This window comes from Carlito syrichta, unplaced genomic scaffold (assembly GCF_000164805.1).
Source record: "Carlito syrichta isolate Samal-C Ts95f unplaced genomic scaffold, Tarsius_syrichta-2.0.1 Scaffold302385, whole genome shotgun sequence".
NCBI classification, from domain to species: Eukaryota; Metazoa; Chordata; class Mammalia; order Primates; family Tarsiidae; genus Carlito; species Carlito syrichta.
Genome location: NW_007246481.1, coordinates 410,782 through 435,470, shown reverse-complemented (window position 1 = coordinate 435,470; position 24,689 = coordinate 410,782). Strand labels below are relative to the sequence as shown.

The following is a 24,689-nucleotide window of genomic DNA, read 5'->3' as shown; positions in this document are numbered from 1 at the left end:
AATTCTACTTTACTTATTTGGAAAGTGTTAGTTTACATTACAATTTTTACATACCTGTCATAGGCGGCTAAAGTCTTAACTTTTTATCAGTTGCTAGAGAAAAAGCAAAAAAGACTTAAAGAAGAGCGCTGGTCCAGAGGACTAAACTCTGATCTGTTCCTTCTCTTGTTCAAATTCCTAATTAAGGGACCTGGGGAGTCACGCCTTACAAACCATAAAGTCTCATCAGATAGATTTTTATTAATCCCATACAATGCGACTTAATTTCTAATTTGACTCTGGCATATTATCACATACCAGATACAGAAGGAAATAAAAAATATTGTATGACCCAGCAAAGTCCTCTCTTGGGGAAGTTTGCATCTGTATAAAATCCCATTCAGGGGATTTTCAGAGGAGCCAGGCAACTTTTAAGACTTTTGATTCTGAAGCCTGATATTTAGAGCCTTCATCAACATATCAAGAACCTCGGCTTCCTCAATGTCCCATCCTTTACCCTTTTTTTTTTTAGTTGGAGTCTTGCTCTGTCACTCAGTCTTGGGTGCAGTTGCACACTCATGGCCTCGCCAGCGTTGACCTGCTGGACCTCAGCCTTCCAAGGAGCTGGAACTGCAGGCGTGCACTACTGCACTAATTTTTGATTTATTGTCGCAACGAGGTCTTGTAAAGTTGCCAGGGCTGGTCTGGAACCCGCGGGCTCAGGCAATCCACTCACACCTTGGCCTACCACATGCTGGGATCACAGGCTGAGCTACCAAGCCCGACCACCTATCCTTTATCTTAACTCAGCATTTCTTTGATGGATTTTTTAGATGGAGCCCAATCCTTCCTACCAATTACTAATCAGACAATCTTTGAATCTACCTATGACCTAAAACAGGAGTCCCCAGCCTCCTGGGTGGCAGACTGGTACCAGTCCATGGCCTGCTAGAAACCAGGCCACACAGAAGGACTTGAGTGATGGGTGAGCTAAGTTGGCCTACCGTCAGATCGGGGGCCATTACGCACTCATAGGAGTTCGAACCCTATTGTGAACTGGGCAAAGGATCTGGGTTGCGTGCTCATTATGAGACTCATTAGATCCCGCACCCGCTGTGGAAAGATTGTATTCCAGGAAACCGGTCTTGATACCAAATAGGTTGAGGACCACTGACCTAAAAGTCCCCCCATGGAGATGCCCTGCTATCCCAGGGCCCACCAATGTAAACCTCACGGGTATTGATTTGTGTTTTGCGTGCAACGACTGTTTTCCTAAAAATGTAGAAAGTCAAGCCGTAATTCAACCATTTTGGGCACACATTCTCAGGGCTTCTTGGGGCTGTGCTGTGGACCTAGGTAACTCACATCTGGCTCAAAATAAACCTTTTAAATATTTTCAGAGTTTGGCATTTTCAGCAACAGTCCATACTTTTTCCAGACATCAGATACTCAATATTACTTTGTTGTTGGTTCACTCTGCAGACATTTGATTTAGTACATAATCTCTAATCTCTATAGTGATTAAAAAATGTGGAAATGATAACATTGGCATTTCATTTAGATGCTTCTATGAAGTGATGACATGTATGACAGCTTCATTCTTCTAACTTAACTGTGATGAAATCCATTTCATCTTCTATTAGTATCAGAAATATGAACAGAAGCATGTGCCCGTCATCCCTAATATTTTGTACCAGAGGAAAAGATATTAACTAAAAGAAACTGAAATATGTCTTCTGATTTTTAAAAATAATTCGGGTTTTCAAATCACTGTTTACTTACGAGGTTATAAGTAAAAGCATCATAATTTTATTCCATCTTTCTTAGATTATAGAAGTGGGTAGTTTCTTAATAATAAAACTGACTGTTAAGAAAACTTTAAACTAAAAAATAAGCATTAGCAATAAAAAGCACGCATGTGTGAGATATATATTTATATCCCTTCTGGTATGTATGCTCATAGGAAGCAAAAATAATTTGTTTACTATCTCTGTCATAACTTATCAAGAATCTAAGCATGTTCAAACATAGCAGCAAAGAGAAATAATACGAGCTGCTCAGTGAGAGACAAGTGATGTGGTTTCCCCAGGTGGAGTTTCTGGTTGTCTTTAATTACTGAAGAGACCGAATTTTTCCTTCATCTAAACTAAGCTTGCTTGCTTTCAACCTTGACACCCCTCCCCCAAGCCTGTAACTCTTTCCTTTTCTCATTTTGTAAAACTAATTTAAATATGGACCTATGTTAATCACCACATCTGCCATCGGCATCAACATTTCAGAAGACTTCTTCAGTATACCCACTGAGTGTACTACATTTGTTTCATTTTTGTTAATTGAATAGTTTTTAAACAACCTCATTATCTGCCCACAGCACTTAGGAGTTTTTGATGATCAAGCTACCTTTTGGCTGGGCACAGTGGCTCACACCTGTAATCCCAGCACTTTGGGAGGCCGAGGCAGGACGACTTGAGCCCATGTATTTGTGACCAGCCTTGGCAACATAGTGAGACCTTGTCTCTAGAAAATAAAAAACTGTCGCCAGCCATGGTGGCATGTACCTATAGTCTCAGCTACTCAGAAGGCTGAGGTGGAAGGACCACCTGTGACCAGGAGCCCTGAGCTGCAGTGAGCTATGATTATGCCACTGCACTCCAGCCTGAGTGACAGAGTGAGATCCCACCTCATATCTTCTGCAATGTCTTCTCTGCCTACCAGGAAGGCTAGAAGCTTGCTTATAGTGTCTCAAAACACAAGGCTGACCAGTCTTGTATTTAAACAAATCCCCATGTTTTCAGACTGCAAAGGGACAAGGCTAAAGAACTAATACGGAACACCTACTGCATGCTATGCTATAAAAGGCATGATACTTAATCTTCAAACAACTCTATAATATAGATATCATTATACCCACTTAAAGATTAAAGAAAACTGGCAGGGCAAGGTGGCTCGCGCCCATAATCCCAGCCCTCTGGGAGGCAGAAGCAGGAGGATGGCTTGAGGTCTGGCTTTTGAGACCAGCCTGGGCTGGACAACATAGTGAAACTCAATCTCTACCAATGAAGGAAGTGGAAAGGAGGGAGGGAGGGAAGGAAATAGAAGCAAAATGAGAGTTTATCACTTATCACCGATAAAGAGGAAGTTCTTGGTGTGGGGTTCCATCGTCTAGAACACTGCACAGTATCACTAAGTACAAAACCAAACGAACAAACGATACCCCCCTCCCTTTTGTTTTGTTTCATTTTCCCATCAGTGAGGCCTTTGATGGTCTTGATATTTGCTGTTGTTGTTCAAACACAGAGGTTACCTCATCTTCATCTTCGAGGTGGCTCTAGCTGTTTAAATCCCTTTCCTTGAGTTCCAGTTCTAGCTGTCTGCAAGAATTAGCAGTCAATCTGTGTAGATGTACTGACTGCCCTGCAGGACACCTGGAGTGAGGAAGCCTGGAAACCTTCCTCCTGGTAGAAAATGATTTCATGTCTCCTCTCTAAGGAGGTTTTATACACGCAGCTTAAAAGCCACATAAAGAACTCCCATATAGAGTTATGCTAACCTCATTTGTATGTAATCATGACTCTGTAGTAACTGAGTACAGTAAAAAGCCTTGTGGCAGAATGAGTTTTCTACGCTTTCTGGTCTTCACAACTCTACCCAGAATGCCCCACTCCCTTTCATTCCTCCCAGGCTAAACCGGGCTCACTCTTCTGGGTCAGGCGCCAATGTCACCTCCTCTACAAAAGCTTTGGTCAACCCCTCTTCTCCCCCAGTTCTCCCTCTTTTGAGTTTCCCTGGCTGGCTCTTTATTCATGGGCCCAAAATAGCACTTACACAGAGCATTAAATATTTCTCACCCACGGATGAAGATTTCAACTTCAGTACTGTTGGTTTTGCGGGCTCTATGATGTTTTCTGGTAGAGCTGTCTTATGTCGTAGACCTTGCTAGCCACCCCTGGTATCTACGCACTGGAAAACAGCAGCACCTCTCTTTAATTATGACAATGAGACATGTTGGACGCCATGGATATTTTAGTGGCCCTGAAGTGACCACTGCACAGAGTAGGCGTGGATCAAATATCATAGGTACTTCATAAATATGTACAATTATTAGGCATCAATAAGAAATATGTCTCTAGACATTATCCCATATGGGAAGATGAAATTACCCCCAGTTAAGAACCACTGCCTGAGATCAGAGATGACAGGAATAGGTGCTTTTGTTCATTCTGTATACCTAGGAGCATCAAGCCCCCAGCAAACTGTCAATTGTAATCTGTTGATTGACATTAAATTATTCTCATTTCTCAATAACAACATACAATACTATAAAATGCACTGAATTCATATTTCATTTATATGTGAAACAAAGTGACTGCTAAATTACACCATAGATTCAAATGAAGTGATATGACGGTCTATAATACTGAGTGATGTATCACAGAAACAAAGAGCTGAGTATCATATGTTCTCACTCATAAGTGGACCTTGAACAATTATCATGGGAGGGGAGGTGGGATTGGCAGTAGTGGGAATCTGCTGGGGGAGAGGGCCACACCTTATCAACAAGGGTACCCGCATAATGAACATTTATGTACCTAACCCTGAATTGAAACCCACATCTTTAAAATTTTAAAAAATCAAAAGCTAAAACAAACAAACAAACAAAAAGCTGTTAGATAGCAGAGTAAAAAAATAGTATTTTTTCTATATTTAAGAAATAAAAGTTATACATGAGAGGAGACCCTCCCCAAAAAAACTGGATTTATTTTTTGGAGGGGGGTCTCCCCATTGATCCAATCTTGCCTCGAGCAACCTTTTTTGTTTGTTTCCCCTCAAATGAAAAAAAGTCCTCAAAAAGGAAACATTTTCTGATGCAGAAGATGGAAAACAAAAATGGCAGATGCACTAAAAGGAATCAAAATTGATGAGTTCCAAACGTATTTTGAGCAGTGGAAAAAAGCATCTTGGTAGGTGTATTGCATCAAACGGAGAATACTTTGAAGGCAACTGAAATTTGAACAAGTAATAATAAATACAGAAAGTTTTATAAACTGTGTTTTTCTGGGGGGTCCCCCCATATACACTACATATAATCACATAAGTATATATGAGATATATTGTATGTATATACGTGTACACATAAATACACACACACACACAAATAATGACTTTTACTAGGAAACTGCATTCAGAAACCTGATAAAAGTCATTGGCCATCGTAGCTGTGTGAGCAACACACATTAAACCTACTCTGTGGATAAAAAAATGTCCAGTTACCTTTTAGGTAGAACAGAGCCAAAAAAACTGCAAGTCACATATCCCAGGCACACAGAATAGAAACAGTTTTGACCTCTAACGATACCCAGAAACAATTGTTGCTCTAGGAACCAAAAACACCAGGATACCAGCAGTACCTGAATGCAAGAGCTCTTTCCGAAGCAAAGGATCTTTTGGCCTGAAAGATCTGAGCCAAAAATCTGCCTCGACATACTTTCCAGTAAATGGCCAAATCTGAAGCCCTACAATCAGACCCTCCCAAGTCAGCATTCCTAAATTCTTTCCTTGGCCCACCGAGCCCATAAATTTGCCCTAGACCCCAAATCAGGGGGTCATATTTGAATCCTTGCCTCTCCCTTTGCTATTTTTGCAAAGAAAGTCTTTCTTTCTTCAATAGCGAGGCCACATAGTATTGGCTTCTGTGCGCCTTGAGCAACAAGTCCATTCCCTTAATCACAACATATCTAAATGCATCATACCTAATACTTAAAGGTTCTGTTCACTACAAATGCCACGGTGCTCTAGCTTGTTTTTCCTCTCACAAAGTCCTGTTCATAAAGTGATGCTTATTCTGAAATTTCAAAATCAGAGGGAGTTGATTAAATAAGGAAACACAGACAGTATGATACTGCCTTTCTTTCTAATAAGACATTCAACTCATCCCAAATTAGTGCAGTTTAATGTGTAAAAGAAAATAACAATTCGGGACCGCCTGGATTTATTATGCCAAGGGGGTAGTCAAGCCCTGGAGATTGAGTCACGTAGCATGCTTGCAACTTCTCCTTCTTAGGTTATAGATTCTCTTCCTCGTAGGTCTTATTCTGTAAGTGATGGGGACACCAGAACCTAGACCTTCCCCTCTTCCAATCACCGATCTTTGCTGTAGGCTAACTGCCTCCTTTACTAAACTCACACCAGAAGGCTTTACATAAGACCCCATGACCATGACATCTTCACTGTAGAATATTAAATATCCCTTTCCCAAAAGAAAAAGACCACCTCGATGAATCTGATCATCATAACTAAGTAGCAAGTTTTATTTCCAAAGTCCTGACCCTTTTGATTATTTTAGGTTGACAGAAGTCATTTGACTGAGTGTTTCTGTAGACCAGATAATCACTTATTTGGATGGACGACCAGAACCACTGTGATCTTCATACGGGCTTGTGATGAAAGACTTCTTCTTAACTCAGAACTGAACTGGCCCTGCCTACCTTCGTTTATTTCCTGAGTTCTTGTTTTAATTAAAGCTTTAAAAGTGAAATAGATTTGTCTTTTCATGTTTAGGTAGTTTCCAGTCCATGAAAATCTGTTACCTCATTGGGATGCTATAAGCGGTAGCAGTACATTTGGCAAGTCCAAGTCATTTTGCAAGAAAGACATGTCAAAACGAGACCAGTCCCTCCTAGGCAGTCAGAAAACAGGTCGCTCAGAACCAATATGCATAATCTCCTACAAATTGTACAGGGCCATGATTTCAGTGGCTAGTTTTTATCGGCTGCCTCCTTTTAGTTTAGGACTCATTACGATACTAGGAAATATGGATTATTCTGACTCCTAAGAAAGGAAGTAATTAAATATCTAGACAACTAAGAAATGATGTGATGTTATTTCACTACAGGGAAATTCAGTCCATGATTCTTCTGTGACACAAACCGAGGGTACACCGAGCACCTCAGAGTACGCAGCATTTCCGTTTGTATCCACTCCTCCTCCGAATATTCGCCATATTTAGATTCAAACCCACAAACAGAAATTCCGAACATCCACGCTTCCTCCAGGGCTGTGGCCCCAAAGGCTTTTGCTTAAAGGCAAGTAAAAATAACTAAAATGCAAAGCACTCTGTATTTGCAGAATAATTCACTTCAAAGGTCAAGGGGCCTGCCTACCTGAGATAAGAAACCAACAAACAGCACTCTCCTTGCTCATTTTGCACCAAAGGGTCTTCGTTTCTCTGACTGCAGTTTAAAGAGACACCTTGACTTCAAAAAGTTACTTTAATTTAAAAGAATTTATATTGTGTTGGTCCTTAGGACGCACTGACAAATAAGTCATTTCCTGCTTCTCTCACTGCAGCATGCTGTGTTGTGACACAGCAAAGGCCACGTGTTCATCAGGTCCCTACTTTGTAGGTGCACCCTGAATGCCCTTTTTGAAGTTCAGCATCAGGAAGTGTGTTTGACGTCTGGACTCCGCTTCTAACAAATCACAGGGATTTGGCTTTTCTGCACACCAATGAATTATTTACATTATATGTATCTATGTATGTATCTATGTATCCATCTGTGTATCTCTATGTCTATTTCATGGAATCAGAAGACTAATGACACAATACAGGTGAAAGCATTGTGTGATCTACACAATATTATTCACAGTTAGTAATGATAGTGATATTGCTGACTAGGAAAAGGCCAGTCAGCTCAAGTAGTGGTGTGTGTACACACATACACACACACACACACACACACACACACACACACACACACTGCCCCAGGGAACAGAGCGCTCTTGCCACATACTTTATAGTTCTAAGTCAGCACAGAAAGACTCCATTCTATCTTGATAAGAGTGTGAAAAGGTCAAGTATTGATTTAGGTTTGCAAGAGAAGGCAAACATAAAAAGTTCTTTCTGAAAATATTTGCCATGTTTTGCTTTCATTCAGGGTTTCTGTGTGAAGCAGAGATGACTTGAAACCCACAGGATGGCAAGATAAAATGGCCCAGCTTATAAACATGGTCCTAAAATTGGTTTTACTTTCTTCTTTGACCTTTACTAGACAAAATGGAAAATCCCTACATAGTTGCAATACAGAAAATATGAGAAATGCATTCAACACAATCAAAAGCTTTATGTCTTCTCTATATTAAAATATATGGCATATTTTATGTTTACTCACATAAATAATACAAAAGCACTTTCATATACACACCTCACTGCACAAAACATTACTGCTTTCTGTTTGAGAAACAGGAGACTTGAGAGTCATCTTCCCAGACCTGAAATCCCTCCCCATTACTCAATGAAGTATTTGCAGAAACACAATAATGATGTCTGGGCGAAATTTTAGAGATGTCTGTGACACTGGAGAGAAAAGAATTTTGGATCAGAAGAAATTTCATTTAATCCACAAATTATTCCACTTGGCATTTATACAGATAGTAGCAAATCCTAAAAATTTTTATCACACACACACAAAAAAATCTTTATTATGGCTGCAGAAGCGTTCCGTGCTTAATTTCAGAGTTACCATTCACCTAGGTTCGCAGTCTAGACTTTTCTCTCTTGTTCAAATATCTACAGCTACTTCTGGACTTAGGGAATTTAATAAGAGTTGTAAAATAGTTTCAATCTCTGAAATATGTTTGACTTTACAATGGCATCGGAAAAAACAGTGCATAACAGGACACTCTCAAAAAAGATCTCTCGTTTGTCTGTTCACTTGGTGTTTTGGGCTAAATACCAAACAAAGAAGCAAACTGGTATCCAAGGTGGTATAAAAGCACACAGGCCTTGTTTGCATCTCAGATATGGTACTTGCTGGCTGAAGAGTGTAAGAATCATTACTTAATCTCAGTAGGTCTCGGTTCTCCATAAAACAAGAATAACCCTAACTACCTAAAAAAATACCCATGGTGAGGAAAGGAGATAATTACTAATAAATGATTTCCTCTGTTGTACGTTCTGGCTTCTTTTCAAAGGCTCAGAGAAAACATGGCTTGTTCTTGGCAAGGGGGGTGATGGGAATGCAAGGATCTGTGAATTATTTAACTTTACCATCAAGATGTCCTATAAGCTAGTAGCTACTTACTACCTTGGTTCCAAACCTTGGCTCAGCCATAGTCAGCTGAGGGACCTTTCGTGTGAGTCATGTGACCTTTCTCGTCTCAGCTTTCGCAACAGTAATACGGGACAACCATGAGATATCTCACTATGCTGTTTTAAGAATTCAGTGAGCTAATACTTCTGAAGTACTTTTTATAGATCATTCCTTTGAGGCTCCCCTTACATTATAAAGAGTTTATTCTTTACTACATAATTTTTTATGGTTAAAGTCATATTCTTTTCCTGTCACATTAATCCTGAAAGCATTTTATCAGACTGTGGGATGAATTCAATTTCTCTGAATCGTACCTTAAAAGTAGACAGTGAAAACAGCTGTCTGGCCAGCAAGCCTGATCCCAGGTCCCCATCTTTTCTGACCGTCCATATCCCTACAGGTGATATTTGGGTCCTGGCTGTGCTCCCCGACATGAGTGTCAATGCCAAAAAACAAAAGTCCCAGTCTGCCGGCCAATGCTGAGAACAAGTCTTCATTTTCAGTTTTTGCCTTAACTTCTACCGAAAGTTTAATAGGGCTAATAAAATACAATGATGTCGGTCATTCACACATAGAAGGTAGAGCAGAGAATGTGAGCACACTAAAAGTCTGAATAAAGCACAGTGATGCCGTGGCTTGGGGAGGAAGCAGAATGGTTAGATCAAACAGTAAGGTTTGACCACTTGGTTGGTCCCTCTACATTTCTTGGCACGCAGCCCATGTTCCATATTGTCCAGGCTAATAAGGAAAGAAACTTACGATGTTTCAAAATGTTATTGTTAGTGTGATATGTCCTTGCTAGATTTAGCTGCACAACTCTCCTTTTGTCGTGGTGCAATACACACCATCATACTTTTAGAACTCTATAACGTGTGTGTAGATTCACGTGTGATAGAAACGGATGTGTCTTTTGTGTCATTATGCAACAATATTCATGAGTGCCCAAGGATGTGCCTTCTTCTAGGCATTGAGGATGTTACAGTAAATACAACAAACAAGAGAGAGACAGAATCAGCTGAAAAACGAGTCAATTCTACTTGTGTCTACAATGAAGACAAATGCTTTGGATAAAAGTCAACCAGGACGACAGATAGGGAGTGTGAGGATAGGACTGTACTTTGACATCAGGGTCGAGGGAGAGCTCCCTGACAAGGTGACCCTGAGGCCATCAAAAACGTGCCATAGGGCCACCTCTTCCAGAGCATTTCAAGCAGAGAAAACAATTGCAAAACACCCTGAGTGTGCAGCAGGTCTGACGTGTGTGAGAACGATGGCCGTTTCCTGAAACTGGCATGATAATTCCAGCTTTTGGTCTAAAACGTCAACACAGAAAGTGATAAATACTTAATACTCTGATATATTTGTCTCTCTACTCAAGATGCATAAAATCTACCCAGACATTATTTATAATCTCCAAGAAAGCTATTTAAAAACACAGTATGCAGAATAATTTGCTCAATTTCATCATGGCTGACCCAAGTAGTGTTTAGGCGATGGGGAAAAATCCTCAAGGCCTCTGGTCTGGGGCTGAGGACTTTGTGCAGGCTACTTGGCCTCTCTGAGACTTGGGTCTCCTCATCCATACGATGGGAAGAGTGGAATCTGCCCCATGCATAGCACCGAGTTGTTCTAGCCTTAGCCTTGGGCTGGGAGGCACCGGGTAAAGAAGAACCACTTGCCTCACAAATGCAAAATATTTAGTTAAGATCTCATCTTTTACAAAAGTCATTGGTGCACCAACTTCCCTTATCTGGGAGACAACTAAGGCTTTAAAGGAAAGCCAAAAATACCCTGTAAAAGACAAATTTGTTACTACGTCATTGATATAACAAACTCAAATTTTATTACTTCTGGCAAAGTTGCAAGGGCTTTCACTAAGAACCCATTTATTTATGTATTCCTTAAGCCCAATCCTAATATCCTTAAATGACGAGTTTTCTATGATTCCCATTGGTTAACTTCAGCTCTGAGATGTGTGACTCTTTAACTGTGTTAGCTCACCATGCATTCACTCACACATTCCAGAGAGCTGGATCTAACAACTGGCTGTGGGGATTTGATAGCAAAACTCTCTGGGTATCTGGAGATGAGGGTAAATCTGTGCCTGGGGTACAGAACAATCCTTTTTTTTTGAGTCGGAGTCTTACTCTGTCACCCAGGCTGGGGTGCAGTGACATTACTCACGGCCACCGCAGCCTCGACCTGCTGGGCTCAGGTGATCCGTCTCAGCCTTCTAAGCAGCTGGAACCCCAGGCATGCACCATGTCTGGCTAATTTTTATTGATTTATTTTAGAGACAAGTTCTCAACCAAGTTGCCCAGGCTGATCTTGAACCTCTGGGCTCAGTCAATCCTCTAGCTTTGGCCTTTTAAAGTGCTGGGATTACAGGTTTAAGCCACCGCACCCAGCCTAGAATGATACATTTTGTTGTGGAAAGATCCTAGTTTTGGAATAACACAATTCCGGGTCAAAAGCCAATATCACCACCACCAACCAGAGTCAAGCTGAACAAGTTGAAAGGACAGGCCGAGAGCGGGAAATGTATTTTTTTTATGCTTCTTCCTAAATCTTAATACAATGACGAGACAGTAGAAGCTATGCTTTTGGAGAAATGCACACTTTAAGTAAAAATTAACTTCACTGACTTTGTCTTTTTTTGGAACAGACTTCCTGGTGCCAGGTATCTCATCGGGAATTTACAAGGCCTAAGATACACATTGGTTAAGGACTGTAAAAGTCATGAAACTTGTAATTACAAAAACTTATAGCCCGCCCAGAGGGGCAGCGCATGGGGCCTTAATCTTCCAGTAGAACAGGCCCTATCTACAAGGAAGTCAAAGACCCCCGAAACTACCTACTGGGAATGCTTAGAAGATAAGGAGGAAGTGCACACTCCATTAGCTCCAAGGAATGTCGTGGGGGAAGATACAGGAGAATTAGAATCCTTGACACGCCCTTCTCTAGGGACTACAATAGCATGGGCAAACATGAATGGGTCTCTGTGTCACAGGTGGCGACCTAATCTCTGAGCCTTCTTCTGTTCTAGGGCTGGCGGTGATGATAACAGTCCTGCAGGTCTGTGGCAGTGTTGGGAGCGTGTGGGGATCTTGGTGGGTGCGTGGCAAATCTCCCGCCACATCCTTCACTGCCCTCTACAAAGTTCACACCCAGGACTTTGGTTTCCACAGACCTCAACATGTCCAGCTTATCATTGGGCCTGGAAAAGTGCAGATACTCTTAAGCAATTCTATGAATGTTTCAATGAACGATTGACTGAACTGATGACCAAATAAACAAAGACAGAAGTTTATAAATCAACCCATCAATTAACCAAAGAACCACACCTGAATTCTTACAAATCAAGAGGGAAGATACATACCTTTCTATGAGAACTTCTCCTGAATACTAAATGGTGTGGCTTTCAAGATGCAGATGTAAACTCTCTCTTATCTTTAGAGCCAGAATTTTCTTTTTCTTTTTCTTTTAGTTGGAGTTTCACTCTTGCTGTCTGAGCTGGAGTGCAGTGACACGCTCACGGCCACTGTAGCTTCGACCCGCTGGGCTCCGGTGATCCTTCCACCTCAGCCTTCCAAGTAGTTGGAACTACAGAGGCACGCCACCCCGCCTGGCTAGTTTTTGCGATTTATTGCAGAGACGAGGTCTCACCAAGTTGCCCAGGCTGGTTTTGAACCCCCAGGTGCAGGCAGTCCTCTTGCCTCAGCCTCCCAAAGTGCTGGGGTTACAGGCTGAGCCGCCCCCCCCCAGCCTAGAGCCAGAATCTCAAGGTAGTAGGCACAAGGATACCAAGCTGGGAATGGCGCTCCGAGGTGCCCTGGCAGAAGGCAGAAAGTCATTTTCTTTAGACTAGTACCCTAGCTTTAGCCACAGTTACTCAACTCTTTCACAAGGAGGAATCCATTTATGTCCTCAGGAGACAGGTGTTTCAAGCCATAGGGTGTACCTGCCAGTCAGCTCCTGCCAAAGCTCTGATGTTTGATTTCATTAGGGCAAGCACTTTCCATTAATTGCAATACTGTTTAAGAGTGTTAGTTCCGGAGGACATTGTTTTTCGGCCCTTGTCTTTTGAAGGGCTACTTAATACATTACTGCAATAAGTTGACCCCTTGCAAAGAAAGCAGCAAATGGCCACCCAATTCTAATTAGTTTCTGACAATACGATTCTAGTTCTTGGCTCAAGGATATGCTTTTTGGGCTCTACCTGGAAGTGCTCAGAAGAACTCTATTAGCTGAGGACAGAAGACTAAACAGAACATCACACCCTGTCCTTCCTTCCTTCCTTCCATCCGCAAAAATAAGAACCTAAACATATTTACTACATATCAAGTATAAAAATATAAGAACGTAAGGGCATTTACTATAAGCCCAGTGTAACAGACATTACTGACGCCTGAAAGCACATGTCTCTATTTCCATTCTTTCTGGCGTTCAAGTCCACCCCAGCTTCACTCAGATGTCCAGCTCCTCCATGTGGCCATGTCCTTCTGAACAGGAAGGCTCACATGTAGCCCCCAGAGTGGTTCCCGACTCCTTTCAGACAATCATGGTTGTCTCATTTCGTTTTCTTGTGATCGGTTTGGGCAGACAATTCCACCCAGTGAAACACAAAGGGAGATTTTTAGCGGGGGATTTCTAAAAAACTATTCCTTACTCTTAAAAAGCTTCAGAAAGAGATAGCCCCCCTTTTTTTTGCCCGGTCTATGTCATGTCTGGATATAACAATATGATGCCTGCAGTTGCTGCTGGGGGTGGGGGTTGCCCAAAGACAAAGGTAACAAGCTGAGAATCAATCCTAGAGCAAACTGATGGAAAGACATTCATCCTCGAGGCTGCCATTGAACTAGTGAGTAAACTAAAAGCACTCTCCCCCTGAATGGTTGGTTCCATGTGAAAATTGCTTTTTAAAAGCCAGTGGAGAGCCGGGCTCAGTGGCTCAGCCTGTAATCCCGCGCCTTTGGGAGGCTGAGGTGAGTGGATTGCCTGAGCCCATGGGTTCGAGACCCACCTGGGCAGCGAGACCTCATCTCTACAGTAAATAAAAAAATCAGCCGGGCGTGATAGTGCATGCCTATAATTTCGGCTACTCGGAAGGCTGAGGCGGAAGGATCACCGGAGCCCAGCAGGTCGAGGCTGCGGTGGCCGGGAGCGGCCACTGCACTCCAGTCTGGGCGACAGAGTGAGACTCCAACTCAAAAAAAAAAAAAAATTAAAAAAAAAAAAAAAAAGCCAGTGGAGATACCTATTGCTAAAGGCTACAATGGACCTCTCCTAGAAGAAATATACACAGAGTACATGGCTCTGTAACAAAATTGACCCCTTAAAAAATTTAAAATGGCAAAATCAGCTGCTCTGTTTATAGCAATGGACCTATCTTTTGAAATAACAAAATTGAGTACTGTGTTTTATTTTGCATCATACTTCGCAGATATCTAGGTGAATCTTTTACCCCCATGTACAATTAGAGTAGGAAAAACCTTGTTTAGTCATGAACTCAACTGTCCGGTCCTCGGGCTTGGATGTTGGACCTGATATAAACAGTCAGATACTTTTATGAACTTGCCTCAGCCAAAGCTGGTAGTTTAAAAAAATAAAAATCTCAAAAACAATTTCTACCTAGATTTTCTAATTCCTCCAACTCATATTGGTTTTTCAATTTTCTCAGTATATATTTGGAGAGTGGTAATTATTTGAAATATCCAAATGCAGTACTATGTATGTGCCTATTGTGCTAATATATATAATTTATTTCATCTGTGCTAGCCTTTTTTAATCAACTAGAATTTAATATTCCTAGAAGCAATTTCGGTATAGTTATTGTATCATTGGCAGGCTCTAGCAAAAAGCTCCTTCCAGAGAAAATGTTCAATCATATTTTGTGACCAGTTAACTGACTGAGCAGTTATGGAAAACAGCAAAAATCCCAGCTCCCTTTTCATTCTACCCTCCCCCTTTTTTTAAGATTCTTAAAACCATGTTACCTCCTTTATTTCTAGAGTCAGTAAAGGAAGAAGATAAAGTATTCAATTGAATTTGAGGGACAGATACATTGGAAGCAAGGGTAGCAATGATTTTAGGCCTCCAAGTTTCTTCTGATCCTTAAGAGAATGCTGAAACTTCCTTGTTTGGAGATTTAAAAGTTTAATTTTCCCCTAGAGCAAGATCAACCATTTTTTGCGGAATAAAAGATTAAAGAACAAACAACTCAATAGTACTAAATGGGGGTTTTAACACAGAAAGCAGGGCCACTCCTTTCAAATGCAAAATTTTTACATGAAAAGATATTTATAAATCATAGTTGCTTTTCCTTGGAATTCAAAACTTCTCCCTCTCCTAACAGGGGTCCCAAGAACCTAAAAAGCATGTGCATTACTAGCCAGATATACAATCCAGCCCATCCTTCCAAACTGAAATCTGATTACTGATGGAGTAGGTTTGGGCTGCCCCCAGGGTTAGGAAGCAGAAACCCTGCTCTCAGAGAGAACGGATACCGAAGATGCCACCAGTTGGCGTCAAACACCGCGCAGTGGGTCCAGGAAGACGGGCACACACCGTTCACTGCAGAGCTTCTGACCACTGTGGACAGGAGAATCCTGGAACATCAATCTCACTCGATAATGCGGCATGTCTGTGCTCACATTGACAGTAAAACAGGATGTCTACCATTCCCATGACAACCGGAACCAAGATGAAATTGAGGGTGGTGGAATGCAGTCAGCAGCAGTCCTGGTCTGGGTTGGCATGAGCACCTTCATACTCAACGGGAGGCTGTAACCCTCCCGTACACACTTGCTCTTTAACCTAGGGGACGGTTCTTTGAACTTGGAGTTGAATTTCCACGTGGATTCCTGTCTGTTCCCAACAATCCTTCTGTTCCAGCAAAGCAAGCACTTGGAATTCTTCAATGTGCTGGAAGTGCTTTCTGGAATGGCTGGATTCTCGGAGATTCGAGCCGCAAAGGGCTTACACAGATGGACCAGAGACGGGATCCCACTTGCCTGCCCAGAGACAGCAGAGCTTCTCCACTGACTCTGGCTGCAGGCTCAAAGGCAAAGAAGCATCCAGCGGGTCGTGCCTTCATGACAACCTGGTCCAAAAGGCAGCCGTACAAGCGACAGTCCAGGCCTTCTTACAAATCAGGGGATGATTCGCAACGTCCCCAGGACAGACGCAGGAAGCCAGCAATAGCCAAATATCCATGACATACACGTTTCCTCCAGCCACATCCAGTTCTCCTTTGTGGCTCTGCTCTTTTTTCTGGAGATGGCTCTCTCACAGATGCCTTCCTCCTGAGCATCCATCTCAGTCCCGTTGTTGATGATGTCACAGGGCTCACCAGCCCCAGAAAGCGCTTCCTCTGCAGGAATCTGGGAGGCTGCCAGGCCACAGAGACTTCCCAACCTGATGCACAGTGCTGGTCACGGTTTTCTTGACTCATCCAGACCTCACGACTGCCGGATCTGAGTGGGCATGATCTGCCACGGTCACTCGACCGGAGCAGGCAGCGTGGCCTCAGAATTTGAGTCACTTTCCTCTCTTGGGCATTGCAGCTGTGTCAGCACTAGACCAGCCTAGACAGCCGGGACCCTGGGCCATTTCTCAGGAGGAAAGCCACCCCAGGAGCTGTCGGTCCTGAATTTTTAAATTTATCACGTATTAAGTCAATTACATTTGACTCTAACCTACATATGAATAGGAAGGGTAAAAAACCCTGGATTCTTCAAACTATTCTTTTTGTTTGTTTGTTTTTCGAGTTGGAGTCTCACTCTGTTGCCCAGGTTGGAGTGCAGTAGTACGCTCATAGCCACTGCAGCCTCGACCTGCTGGGTTAGTTTAAGGTGATGCTTCTGCCTCGGCCTTCCAAGTAGCTGGAATTACAGGCATGCGCCACCACACCCACTATTTCTTTTTTATTTATTGTAGAGATGAGGTCTTGCCAAGTTGCCCGGGCTGGTCTCGAACCCATGAGCTCAGGCAATCCTCTCACCTCGGCCTCCCAAAGTCCTGGGATGATAGGTGTGTGCCACCGCACCCAGCCAACTATTCTTTACTTAAAATCTCCCTGCCCGTTTCCCACCTAAGTGGATAAAGCAGAAAGCAAGGAAGAGCTCACCTGCTGAAGTTGAACTTCTCTAAGTCAAGGCACTAATGTATCTAGACATGAATGTAAGACCGTGAGGAGTAACAGAATTGTTATTAACCAGGCTACATGAGTTGACCATGAAGAATGACGCTAAACATCTAAACTGTATCAAAGGCTGACTCTGTGCCAGGCATTATGAATCCATTAACTTAGTCCTCAACTGTCGTAGGTTCATCCGGCCGTTATCCCAAGTATGCATATGAGGTCATCAAGACAGAAAGTACACAGACTAGCTTAAAGTCTCACAGCAATAAGTGGAGTATCAGAGCCAGAACGTAGGCATACAGTTCATCTCAGACTGCACTCTTAAAAACACCCATCTCCCCAAAGTGTCCTGTTCTCCATGTAGGCAGCAGAACTATAAAAATAAAAGAAAACAGTTGTCCCAGAAGCTTTTCTGAGAGAGGACAGGCACCGGCATCAGAGACCATGATTTGCAGAACCAAATTATCACCAGAAAATAATACAGAGAAATGGAACAGCCGCTACTCAGCAACCCTTGACATTTAATCTTCTTTCTTCTCATTATATACCATTCTTTTTGAAATTAAGTCTGCATCTTTTTTTTTTTAAGTCAGAAAGCAGGATTTATTGAGAGGACAGAAAAGCTCCCACAGTGGGAGGGGACCACAGGGGGTTGTCCAACTCTGTGTCTTTTAAAAAGATAACTAGAAGACTTGCAAAATTCATAGTATGCATACAATGATTAACAAAATATAGAAAACAAACTATTATTTGAAAATATCATACTGCTAAGGGGTTTAACAACTCAACAGAGGGAAAAAATGGAGTAAATTTGGAAAGAAAAAAGGAATACTGGATATTACTGGTTAAAGAGATGAACAAATTCAAGTTACTGGAATTTTTTTTCTATCTCATAATAAAGTACCCCCAAATATCTAGGTAAGTCTCATGTTTACCAGAAGGGAATGCCATTTGTCATGGCTGGTTTTTTTCCAGGGTGAAGAAGGAAGAATAAGGCATTTTTTAGTGGAATAGCAAATATGCGTGATTTTATAGGATGACTAAATACACCATTTTTATATTGTCTGACCAATATTCAGCAAGATTATAAATCTGGGTAATTTTAAAAATGAATTTCAGAAGTGATGAAATATAGGGTATAATATACAGGTAGTCAAGTTCAATTATGGGAAACATATCTCGGAAACAGACCATCACTACATAGCAATAGAAACAAAAATTCCATGTAGTGACGAAACTAAAACAAGAAACGTTTTTGGCCAAAGGCTACAATCTCTAGTATATCCTCAATGGATTTAACCACCACAATCCACAGCTCAAACAAACTATCAAGGTATTACACAGCTTCTTGCATATATTAGGATTTTAATACATATTAATGTATTGACTGAATCCGATTTCCAAAGTAGTAATTATAATATTATCTGAGGTAGAGGAGAAATAAAAGAATAATTCAGCGAACAAACTACTTGCCAGAGGGTCTGAATTCTACCGCCATGGGATGGGGGGGCAGTGATTTTTAACAGTATGACTGAGGTACCTACAGAAATGGAAATAAAATTGGTAAGTTTTCTGAGGACTAAAGAAATCAATATGTCACAAGCCATGACAGAAACTGCACTATCTTCCCATACCTTTTCTCCACCTCTTCCTTTACTTCCCAAGCATGGTCGTCATGTGGCTCAAATCCAGGGGTGACCATTCCTATCATAACCTACAGGAATGAAGTCCTAGGAATCACGCGATGTAGTGGTCCTTTTCCTGCATCTTAAAGAGATGGGGGTCTCACTGTGTTGCCCAGACTCGACTCAAACCTCTGGGCTCAACCAGTCCTCCCACCTCAGCTTCCTGAGCGGCTGGAAATACAGGCCCATGTGACTCCTCTGCTCAGCTCTGTCCCCATTTTGTCAGAAGCCATGGCTTCTCAGAGACAAGATTCCCTTTCCTCCACTGCAGGGAAGGCTGATGATGTGACCAAACTCTGGATGACAGTGTGCGAGCACAGCTGCTAGGAGTCACATTCTTTAACAGAAGGTCCTCACCCTGGAGTCTGATAGGTGGGCCCGGGTTTGAAGGGCCAAGATGACACCGATGAAGACATGGAGGTGACGACACAGAAGGAACCTGGATCTCTGGAGACTGTTGGGAGCAGTTTACCCACACATGCCCAGTCCTTCTTCCTCTGTGTCCTTCCTCTGGGTTATGTGAGAAGGAAAGTACGGCTGAGCGAGCCGTCTAAAGACAAAAAAGAAATTCCAGGTCTGGGCTGATCCATCGAACTTTAGAACTCTGTATTATAAATGCATGGGCTATTTCTTATTTAATATCTACACGTAAAGAATGATAGCTGTGCACGGCATACAGCAAGCACACATTAAGCACCAGCTACCAACTCAATAAGGCCAAGAGTCACCGTTCTTATTTATGTATTTTTTTATTTTATTTTATTTTCTGAGTCGGAGTCTCACTCTGTCGCCCAGGCTGGAGTGCGGTGGCACACTGCTCACAGCCACCGCAGCCTCGACCTGCTGGGCTCAGGCAATCCTTCCGCCTCAGCCTTCTAAGTAGATGGAACTACAGGAGCATGCTACCATGCCCAGCTAATTTTTTGACTTATTGTAGAGATGAGGGCTCACCAAGTTACCCAGGCTGGTCTCGAACCCATGGGCTCAGGCAATCCACTCACCTCAGCCTCCCAACGTGTTGGGATTACAGGCTGAGCCACCGAGCCTGGTCTATTTATTTTTTTCTTTTGAGACGGAGTCTGACTCTGTGGCCCAGGCTGGAGTACAGTGGCATGCTCACGGCTACCGCAGCCTCCACTTCCTGGGTTCAGGCAATGCTTCTTGCCTCAGTCCTCCCAATAGCGAGAACTCCAGTTGTGCACACCACCATGCCCGGCTAATGAAGTGTCAGTATTTTTATTTATTTATGTATTTCTTTTTCTTTATTTTAAAGACATGGGGAACAATTAGGGGTTAGGTATACAAATGTTCATGATGCAGGTACCCTTGTGGATGAGGTGTGCCCTTCCCTCCCCTGGCAGTTTCCCTCAACGACCAATCCCACACCCTTCCTTCCCCAGAGCCAGTATTTTTAAACAGAGAGCACGGTGTCCTCCCAGCGGTGTCCTCCCAAGGCCGTGCTTTCCTTTCCAGAAGGGAATGTGACCCCCAGGGCACACAAACAAAAAGGCTGTTATTTGCTAGAAGCGCACCAGTTGCCAACATCTTAACGTTCCTTAGAGCTGTGGAGTTATTTTCCCATGTTCCCCACTTTTAAAAATTATTCTCCGTTCAAAGTCATAATTTTAAAAAAATATTAGTTTTGAAGTTAATTTGGTGACTGACTAAATTTTTTGACACCAGCAATTCAGACTCACTAGCTCCAGGTATAAAACACAGAGCATTGGAGAAAACAGTTAAACACCCTGCCCGCATATTCACGGGCTGAATTCTGTTACCTAGAAAGGACTTGCATCCTGTGGATCAGATATCTTTTTCTGTGCTGATGACTATGTCTAAGCTCTCCTTGGACAGCCAAGTCGGCAACCTGATTTGGACAGGCATCCCTGTCCGATCCTTCCTTCTCTCCTCTTAGCACTTACCCTGGTCAAAGCTGCCAAGAAGAGAAATTCTGTCCTCAGGATAAATCATGCCTGATGTTTCAGAGCCTGTTCTCATTCTCCATCCAGTCCTGGGGAAAAGTGGAGGCTTTTCCCACACCCTCTTCCAGACATCCAGATGCCCCAGCGTGCCCACCTCTTGGAAATTCACAGGCTTGTGACATACACAAACCATCCAATCCTACATACATGGCATTACTCGTGGACTACTGCAGGGAAATAGAGAAACGCATTGTTCAGCATTGCTTTCTAAGACTGAATCAAATGACTGAAGGTCAGGGTCCCAGGCCACATAATTTAAAAGGGCAGCCCGAGTGCTGTTCTGTTCTACTGGGAAATCTGTGGTTTTGAAAGCAACACATATTCGGATTCTCTCCCCCTCTCATTTTTAGCGAAATTAAAATTTTTCCCCTTCCATTTTTCCATGGTCCCGTGTACAAAATTCTATCAACATGTCTCCCCTCATATCCGCTCCCATGTCTTTCTTCCCTACGTAGGCTCAGTGGGTCTATCTTTCATTATCTTCTTGGCATGATTGATCTCATGACTCTGCCCTTTTACTTCGCCTCCCAGCATTTCATGTTGGTACTTTCCGGTGTCATTTTATTATTGCAGCTGTTGAAGTGATTTAAATGTGCTTTGAGGATATACACAGCACTGGAAAACTTATTTTTCAATGTAAACTTTACAGGTTTAGACATTTTTTAAAAGGATGTTGATTTTGCCTTGGTTTCTGAATCAACCTCCCTAGCCTAAATATTCCATTATCTCTTTAACAGCCCCAAACCGTCTGAGATTGAAAACCACACTTCAACTGTAGTAACAACCAATGAGGGAGATTGGGTTGTTCTCTTTTCTGGAGGACACAGCAGGTATCGAATATTTCAGCAAAACTCAACTCCTGACAGCACTAATGGTGTCATTTGGCACTCATGTATTGTCAGGACTTAAAATCTGAATAATAGAGTTAGAAGCAAGGGGAAAAAAACGTATCAACAAAATTCAGTTCAGGCAGACAAGCATGTGGTCTGCATCTGATGGAGGGATTATATGCATACATAAATAAATCATTAAAATCCACTAGCTAGGAGTCTGCTCAGTTCACGGTGATTTGAGTTGCTGCAGGGGCAACAGCAGATCTGAACATAATTTGTTTGTTTGCAGGATGAGAAGGAAGATTTGACAGATTTTGGACAGATACAGACAGTCCATTCCTACATTTGTAAAACGGTAATACAATATTTCAGTTACAACGTAAAGTGCATTTTCCGATAGGTCTTTGTTTAAAAAAGAAGAAAAATTCAACTGCTACAGTCAAGTGCTGTTCCACTGCTACCCACGCCACCATCTAAATTCTTTGGCAAGTCTATCATGGATTACACAGAATACAGCATTGCTCTAAGAAATTTGAATGCATAAGTAAGGAAAGAGCAGACATTTATTGAATCCACTGTATGGGTATCTTATGAAGTCTTTACAACTCTCTAAGGCAGGTTTATTAACTGCATTTAAAACTGACTAAGGAAGGATTCCTATCTTGTCCAACAGCATATAGTTGGTAAACTGTGGAGACAGTATTCAGATTTAGATTTCTTTGGCTCTAATATTCCTGTTTTTCCATTGCCCCAAACTGGCTGACATAAAATTCACTTTCAGAATTTGGGGTTTCATAGCATCAACGACTTCCTCTCTGCTCAACACCCACAAACACATCTCTCTTTCATCCTCTCTGTCAAGGTCAAATTTAAAATTGACCTTAAAACCATCTCTCCTTTTTTTTAAATCTTCAGTGTCATGTACTGCTTTTATCATGCCATTCTCTTCTTGAGAATGAATATACTGACAGCAAGGAGGGTAGGGTGGGGAACTGATTCTTATAACTAGTTTTGTGTCCTTAGAAAAAAAGAATTCTCAACCTAAGAAATACATCAACTTCATCTGCGTTCTCAATGGCATTGTGATCTTGGCACCTAATAAATGTTTAATAAAAACATGTTGGTTTACTAAGTTACATCTGAATTATTATATGATATTAGTGGAAATACATTTCACACATTAAAGCTGCTTCAATATATCTGGGGGCAAATATATGAAGTATTTGTTTAAGTGAGGTCCTTAACAGAGACGGGGGCAGCATTAGTCATACTTCAGGTGTGTTCAAGTCTGAATTTTCAAGTATTAGGTTTGCTTCAAATGGGGGTGGATCTGGAAACTGAAAAGAATACAGAATGAAGTTCATGAAAATAATGTTAGGTTTGTATACTGGAAAGTGTGATAGACTCACTGCTGTCTACGGGAAATATTTAACTTCCTGCAATTATTGGCTTTCTGCTTCATAAACTCTCTACTTCAAACCGTCATTACTTTCTCGGTTCCTTTTCTTTCTAGAGATAAAATTACATATGAACAACAAGTCAAAGGAAAAAAGAAACGTTAATCTTTTAAGAGAATGACATAGAGCTCTAGTCAGCAAAATATCCGCTATCCTTGTTATATCATCCATTTTTCATATAGTACAGTAGAAAGCTAGACACTCTTTCAGGAGTAAAGTCAAGTCTTTATTCTAAGTCCTATCCTACCAGATGGTGGGGCCCTTGAAATATATACTGCGCTTTCTGCTTAGTTGTTGACTTGTCAAAACACCTAGTGCCTGCCTTTTTACAATGAGAAACTAATACCATTAGCTTTGGCTTACCATTGCAGCCAAAGACACTTCAAAGTGAGACACAAGAGGGTCATAAGATGTTGCAACAAGATTTAGAAAAAAAAACTCACCATGCTTTCTAAATTGAATATATGAGAAAATTCTTTTGGGATTTTGAGTTTATATTTGAAAAAAAAAAATGTTGCAGATGATTTTATATAGAACTTAAAAACTTATGTGATTTTATAGAGCTTTAAAATGTATCACGAATTTGTTAGTCTAAATGGTATCATACATTTAAAACAAGAGAAGGTGGAGAGATATTTAAAACATAAATAAACATTCTTTAGAAGAATTTCATGATTTTCAGAGTATGGATTAGACTTTGTATAACATTAAATTGTAGCAATGGTAAAAAAAAAAAAAATCAGCAAAAAAGTTGAAAAATATCACTTGTAACACATAACATTTTGAGACCCATATGGCGAGTCTGTTTAGCATGTATTTCAACATCACTTGTGGAGTTTTAGAAACCATGCTGATATTCAGGCTCTATCCCCAGAGAGTCTGAATCTGCAAGTAGGGCACCCATCTTGATAATCTCAAATTTTCTCTGTAGACGCTAAGTACAGCCAGGATTGAGAACCACTGGTTAGAGCCTCTCGGTGGAATCACTTACATGTCTCACTTTACCATGCCTGTTGTTTCATTCCTTTTTAAAGCTGTTTTGAATTCTGTACTTTTTGGCTTTTATTTTCTGTAGGAAGAAGCTAATATTGGTATTAAAGGCTCTGTGTTTTAGACAGAACCTTGGCTTACAGGCCTCAAACAGGATTATTTTGAATTTATTTAAAATCTACAGCTGATGTTGCTATCTTAGAGAGTTTTCAGAGTCTCAACCCAGCTGTACCTCTCATGCTTCAAACGTGCTATTTCTCAAAATGAGAGGCAAGAACAATGGCGCCCAGCAATCAAGTCAACAAAACATCTGTTTTACCTACACAGTGTTTCAAAACAAATAATATATTAAAAGCAAATACTAGTCGGGCTCAGTGGCTCAGCCTGTCATCCCACGCCTTTGGGAGGCTGAGGTGAGTGGATTGCCTGAGCCCGCGGGTTCGAGACCCGCCTGGGCAGGCGAGACCTCATCTCTACATAAAACAAAAAATCAGCCGGGCGTGGTAGCGCGCGCCTGTATTCCGGCTACTC

At 41.7% G+C, this 24,689-nt stretch overlaps 1 protein-coding gene and 1 pseudogene across 8 annotated transcripts in view; both read right to left on the bottom strand.

Annotated features, from left to right (window-relative positions):
• LRRC4C (leucine rich repeat containing 4C) overlaps positions 1-24,689 on the bottom strand; it is a 529,928-nt gene that overhangs the window by 126,738 nt on the left and 378,501 nt on the right. The window lies entirely within an intron of this gene.
• Positions 15,639-16,679, bottom strand: LOC103258836 (annotated as a pseudogene).